Raw genomic sequence first — 7,351 nt, 5'->3', positions numbered from 1 at the left:
CTTTGGTTACATTTATTCCTAGGTATCTTATTGTTTTGATGCAATTATAAATGGGATTGATCCCTTAATTTCTCTTTCTGCTGCTTCATTATTGGTGTATAGAAATGCAACAGATTTCTGTACCTTGATTTTGTATCCTGAGATGTTACTGTATTTGTGTATCAGTTCTAGCAATATTTTGGTGGAGTCTTTAGTTTTCTTGCTTCTTGAGGTAGGCCTGTATTGCTATATACTTCCCTCTTAGGATTGCTTTTGCTGTATATCCCAAAGGTTTTAGTTCATTGTGTTTTCATTTTCATTTATTTCCATGTATTTTTTTTAAATTTCTTATTTTATTTCCTGATTGACCCATTCATTCTTTAGGAGCCTGTTCTTCAACCTCCATGTATTGGTGGTTTTTCCAAATTTTTCTTGTGGTTTTTCTTCTTATTTTCATAGAGTTGTGGGCAGAAAAAGTGCACAGTATTATTTCAAAATTTTTATATTTGTTGAGGATTTATTTGTGACCTGATATGTGATCTATTCTGGAGAAGTCCCAAGTGCACTTGGAAAGAATGTGTATTCTGCTGTTTTAGAATGGAATATATCTGTTAAGTCCACCTGGTTCAGTGTGTCATTCAAAAATCATTGTTTCCTTGTTTATTTTCTGTTTAGATGATCTGTCCATTGATGTAAGTGGGGTGTTAAAGTTCCCTACTAGTATTGTATTATTAATAGTGATTTCTTTTATGTTTATTGTTAATTGTTTTATATATTCTGATGTTCCCATGTTGGGTGCATAGATATTTACAATTGTTAGATTTTGTTGTGTTATCCTCTTTATTATGATATAATGCCCTTTTTTTAAAATCTGTTACAGTGTTTGTTTTTATGTCTAGTTTGTCTGATATAAGTATTGCTATTCTGGCATTCTTTTGACCTCCATTTGCATGAGGAATGTTTCCCCATTCTCTCACTTTCAATCTGCAGGTGTCTATAGATCTAAAATGCATCTCTTGTCAGCAACATATAGCTGGGTCTTGTTTTTTGTTGTTGTTTGTTTTTTTATCCATTCTGACACCCTATGTCTTTCAATTGGAGTATTTAGTCCATTTACATTCAGAGTAAATATTGACAGGTATGTATTTATTGCCATTTATTACTTGTTAAGTCATTGTTTATGAAGATTTTCTCTGACCCTTTCTTGTCTTTGTCACTTTTGCTCTCTCCTTTCCACTCAAAGTCCACTTAATATTTCTTGCAGAGCTGGTTTAGTGGTCATGAGCTCCTTTGGTTTTTGTTTGTCTGGGAAAGTCTTTGTCTCTCCTTCTATTCTGAATGTAGTATTCTGGTATCCAGGGCCTGGTACTTCAGGGAGTTTCTCCAGTGTGTGCTGCATGTTCTCTGCTGTTGTTTTTTGCCTTTTGTATCCCTCAGATCAGTCATCTGCAGAGGTCTCCTTGCCTACTGTGGTCAGTATTTGGTCCCTGACCTGACTGTGGTGAGTTTTAACTAGGTGTGCTCTTGCCTGCTTGTGAAATGAGACCTGACACCAACTCCACCAGAATTGAAGCCCTGCAAAAATCTTTGGCAGGAGATATGGTGTGGGCAGGGGTTTGTGCTGGGCCTCTGGCAGAGGGGCCCACCATGCTGGGAATGAGGCAAGTTTGACTGAGAGGGACAGTCCTGCCAGAGCACAGAGGGGTGGGTCTTGGTGTAAGCAAGTTAGGTACCCAGTGACTTTAATGGTAAATTTTGAGAAGCTGGAAGTTTTAGTTTATATGAAGTCTAAATTACCAATTTTTTTCTCTTTAGGGTTTTTTTGTGTTCTAAGAAACATTTCCTTACCCTTGAAACAAGGCAGATACTCTTTCTTTCTCTCAAACTTCATAGTTTTAGCTTTGCATTTTGCTCTATGAACCATCTTAGATTAATCTTTTAATTGTTTAAAGGTAGGTGTCAATGTTCATTTATTTCCATACAAACATCCAGATGCTCTAGTACTTTTATTTCTCCTATTCAATACTTCAGTACAGTTTTTAATCCATAAACCAAATATGTGATTCTATTTGTCCTTATGCCAATACCACATATTGTTCCTTTACAATATTTTAATATCAGGTATTGTTATTTTTACAAATATGTACATTTTTTATATTCTATGTTTTTAGTATTTCATATGAATTTTACATCAGTTTGCCAATTTGTACAAAAGAAATACCTTTCTGGCATTTTGAATGGTACTGCTTCAAATCTACAGATTAGTTTGCAGGGAACATCCTAATATATGAGATTTTTGCAAAAATGAACATGGTATATCTCCATTTGGGGTGTATCTTCTTATGTTTATTTAGGTTCTTTGCAATGCTTTGTAATATTCAATATAGTAGCTTTCACATTTCATTACATTAACTCCTAGGTATTTAGTGCTTGTCAACATTATTGTAAACTGTATTTATACCTAATTTCATTTTCCAATTTGTATGTTCCTGGTATGTACATATACAATTGATCTTTGTGTATTATCCTTGTTTTCTATGACTTTGTTAGATTTATGTGTTAGTTCTATGACTTTGTTTTTATATTCCTTTACATTTTCCAAATAAAGCATCATGATATCTGTGAATACAGATCATTTACCTCTGTTTTCAATCTTTTATATATTTTATTTTTTTAAAGATTTTATTTTATTTATTTGACACAGAAAGAGAGATAGGGTGCACACCAGAGAGCACAAGAGAGGGAGATGGGGACAGCAGAGGGAGTGGAAGAAGCGGGCTCATCAAGCAGAGAGCTTGATGCTGGGCTCTATCCCTGCGATCATGTCCTGAGCCAAAGGCAGATGCTTAACTGACTGAGCCACACAGGTGCCCCCTTAAATATTTTCTTTGCATCATTTTCCTGGTTAGGATCATTAGTAAAATAATGATTGGTGGTGGTAAGAGTGGGTATCCTTGCCTTTTGCCCTAATTTTAGGGGAAAATACTCAGTATTTCACTTGTAAGTTTAATAGTATCTGTTTTTCATGAATGCCATTCTCTGGATCAAAGTCTCCTTCTATTCAGACTTTGCTGAGAATTTCACCATAAATAATTGTTAAATCCATCATATGTTTTACTACATCTATTTAAATGGTCAAATAAACATATTTTAACTTTGTTAATAAAGGTGAATTACATGTATTGATTTCTGAATGTTAAATCATCCTTCCATTCCTTGGATAAATTCCACATAGTCATGATAAATTATATTTTATTACATAATACTAGATACAATTTGTTAATATTTCATGAGAATCATTTCATCTATTTTTTATTAGGGTTGTTGTTCTGTAATCTTCTTATGTCATAATGCCCCATTGCTTCTCAGCCTACTGGCTAAGATCAAGTGTGGTATTTGTTCTTATCGGTTTAATAATGCCCTTATCAATTTTTGATTACATGCTTATATTGATTTAATTGAACTAGCTGAATATGTTCCCTTTTATTTTCTGAAAAAACTACTAAAAATTGATGTTATTTCTTCTTTTAGTATATTGTGGAATTCACCAGTGACTACCTTTCTACCTGGAGTGTTCATTGTGAGAAGTTCTAAATTATGAATTTAACTGTTTTGTGTGATACAAGTTTATTCAGATTTCCTCTTTTGTTCTGTGTCAGGAGTTGCAATTTTTGATATCATGGAATTTGTTCATGTTTGAAGTTATCAAATTTATTGGCATAGGGTTGTTCAATATATCTTGCTATAGGTTTATCAATTTTACTGATCTTTTCAAAGAAGTATCATTTGACTTAATTCACTTTTTCAAATGTTTTTTTCCTTCTTTTTTTTTTTCCTTTTTTCTTGGTCATTATTGGCTTTAATTTTCCCCTACTTATTTAGCCTTATGAGCTGAAAGCATAAATTGACTTAACATGATTCTCATGATTACTGTTTGCATGAAACATTTTATCCTTTTATTTTAAAACAGTGTTTTTATTTCCAAAACACTGTTTGCAATTAGCATATAATTAATAAATATAATTTTATCTAGTCTGAAAAAAATTCTGCTAAATTGACAGTGTTTAGTTCATTACACTTAATGAAATAACTAATAGGGTTGGGTTCAATTTTTTCATCATGATATTTGTTTCTATTTTCCTGATTTGTTCACTTTTTTTTTTGTTCTTCTTTTTCTGTCATCATTTGAATTATTCAAATATTTTTTAGAATTTTATTTTATTTTTGAGATATGCATCTATTTTTATTTTAGTGGTTGATCTAGGGATTAAAATATACAACCTTACCTTATCATAGTCTATTTGAATTGATATTTTGCTACTGCATACACAAAGTAAGAAACTTAAAATACATATATATAATTCTTATATGTACAATAATATATATTATATAATACTATACAGAAATACTTTTTTTCTTTTAGTACTATAAAGATGAAATTCTCTTGTTTTCCAGATCCTATTGTAGTTTCTAATTAGAAGTAAGCTGTAAATATTTTTGTTGTTCTCCTTACCAAGATGAGCACATATATCTTTGATTTTATGAAATTTGTTTATGATGAGTTACATTTCATTTTTTTTTATACACATCCTGCTTGGGTTTCACTAATATTCTAGGATCTTTGGGTTTCTGTTATTCATCTAGATTTGGACAAGTTTTAGTTGTGTGTGTATGTATGTTTTTGTGTCTGTAAATTAACTTTTCAAGTTTCTCATTCTCTGCTGATATTTATATGCATGCATTTCATATCCTTTAATTCTTTACCATATTTATAATAATTATTTTAAATACCTTGTTTTTAATTCCAGTATCTGGGTTATCTGTTCTTCATTTGATTTTTTTGTTCTATTGCTTGTGTTTTACATTTTCCTGCTTCTTTACATGTATGGTAGTTTTTCTTTTTAATTGCGTGATGCTATTTGGAGACTCTGGATTATTTTACCTCTTTTTAAAGAGTCTTGAGTTTTGTTCAGACAGTTAAATTATTGGCAGATCACTTTGCTTCTGTGAACACTTTAATTTAGGCTGAGTTTAGGTCACTTCATAAGTCATAGACGTTCTGCAGTCTCAACTTGTGTGCAAACTGAATATCCAGGGTGCTTCCCAAGATCTCTCTACTCTGTCAAGACTTCGACATCTCTGTACTCAGTGATCTTGAAGTCTTTGTTCACCAATCAGATCCAGATCCCCCAGTAGCTGTTCTGTGCTAGGACTTACAGAGGCTTACCCAGAGCATATGCTGTTCAAGATTCTTCAGGGACCCAAATTGCTAATACTTCCTGGCAACCATTTCTCTTCCATTTCTCCATCCTTCAAATTTCAGTCTTCTGTGCCATTCTAAAATTCAATCTCTTTTCCTCTAGCCAGTGAAATTGTCACTCTTTGTTTTGGCTCCATTTACTCACAAAGTTTTGGATATTTTCTTAAGCTAGAAGCTGTGGTAATTATAAGTGATAGCCTATGCTTCCTTGTTTTCAAAGATCGTATCTCTGTGCTGAAAATACTTCTTTCATATCTTTTATTTCCCCAAATTTTATTTCCTTATTGAAGGAAAAAAAGTCCACTTCCAAATTCTCCAGAATAGCTGGGAGTAGAATTATCATGATAATTTTCTTTTAAATAACTTAAAATCTGCAGGATTTGTTCTGAGGAAGTGTATTAATCATTTCTGTTTGACAGCATCAAACCACTCTAAAATATAATATATTTAAAAAAAATAAAAGTAGGTCTAGGTTTTTAGCTCTGTGAAAAAATGTAACCCACACTTATCTCTCTGTATATATTTTTTCAAGATCAACAACATAAGCTCATCATCTCTTAATTCTATAAAATAATAATTAATGCATGCAAGACTGCACCCTTATTTCCTTCCTTCTCTTATCTCCACTCTAGTATATTTAATATATTTCCTTGTATATCTATATACCCTTGAAATATTTGAGTTACCCTTCCCCAGATACTTTAGTATGCCTATATAGTCCCTTACATATGTATATATCCTTGAAGGGCACAAAATACTACTTAAAATATTAAAGACCTGCTATGAATGCTTCTAATATTCACCTTTATAATCCAAACTGATAATTACTCTTAAGATACTCTGACAATTAGCATTAATATCCTTTTCCTGTTTAGAGTTTTCATATGACAAATCATTTTTCACAATTGAAAAATACATAAATTATTTGTATTAGCTGTCATAATTTTGTTTATATTTGTAATATTAATACCAAAAGGTATGAATTACTTTAAATGTGTTAAGTTAAGCAATTTTGTTTTGCCACATAGAAACTTGATGGTGAAGTCAGAATACAAATATTATTTTAATTATATAGAAACATAATGGATTTAATTTTTTTAATTGAGAATTTTAAAAAGGAATTGGTATTTTCAAAAGATCAATTCAAAATTGATATTTTCTTGCATTTTACTTGGAAATGCGGATTATGAGTTTAAGTCCTCTTAAATATGTTTATTTTTATAATCAAACATATTTTGAGTTTTTTTTGTTGGCCTTATTAAAATTCACATGCATGTGTCCCCAAATAATTTCATAATAGGAAGTTTTTTCTTTCCAGTGAGAAATATAATTTTTTCCTTCCCTGGATACCAATAAGGGATGAAACTTGTCATCATTTAAAAACATATCATATTTTTTTAGCATCTTGACAATATTTTTCTCAAGTACATTATACAATATCAGATAATGATGATAGAGTAACATTAAAACAGTATCAAACAGCAAATATCAAATATGTCTGTCTGGAATGTGGTACCATATTTCTGCTCCAATGCATGACTATCACTGATAATAATAGAATTATGTGTTTCTAATGTTGTGTAATATTGTTGAAACTCCATTGAGAAATACAGGTGTAAATCATATAAAAACCAAAATACAGGGAAGGAAAATAGATCAGTACCAGGGATGGAGAAATACAGTAACTTGTGAAGATTATTTTAAGACAAAAATATAGTCTTCTTCCTTCCCATTTCTTCTTTCTATCCTTAGTGATCTTACCCACTTCCTTTATAGCATGTAAGAGAAGAGTATACTAGTTACAGTGCTCTCATTTAACTCTGAAATGTTAAAGCTTAACAGTATCACAAATAATATTAATATGTCAGAAATAGTAATCACAGGTTTAGACATAAATTGAAAGAGAGATCATTTTCTAACTTGGGAAATGGGTAAATGAGTAACAATGTAAAAGAATGTAAGTAATCATTATTACTAAAGTGAATTATGGCAGAGTAAATTTGCAGCCTGAAGTTAAATTTAACATAAGTAATACATACTATAAAAATACTCACAGGGTAATACATGCTAAGTTTATAAATACTAGTATCTAAAATCGCCTCACAGATTTGA

The 7,351-nt window shown here is 31.2% G+C and overlaps 1 pseudogene; it reads left to right on the top strand.

Annotated features, from left to right (window-relative positions):
- Positions 1-3,336: 3,336 nt before the first annotated feature.
- LOC116632523 lies at positions 3,337-3,448 on the top strand (annotated as a pseudogene).
- The last annotated feature ends 3,903 nt before the right edge of the window (positions 3,449-7,351 follow it).

This window comes from Phoca vitulina, unplaced genomic scaffold (assembly GCF_004348235.1).
Source record: "Phoca vitulina isolate PV1807 unplaced genomic scaffold, GSC_HSeal_1.0 scaffold6, whole genome shotgun sequence".
NCBI lineage: Eukaryota > Metazoa > Chordata > Mammalia > Carnivora > Phocidae > Phoca > Phoca vitulina.
The sequence above is the reverse complement of the archived record's forward strand: the minus strand, read 5'-3'. Positions and strand labels throughout refer to the sequence as shown.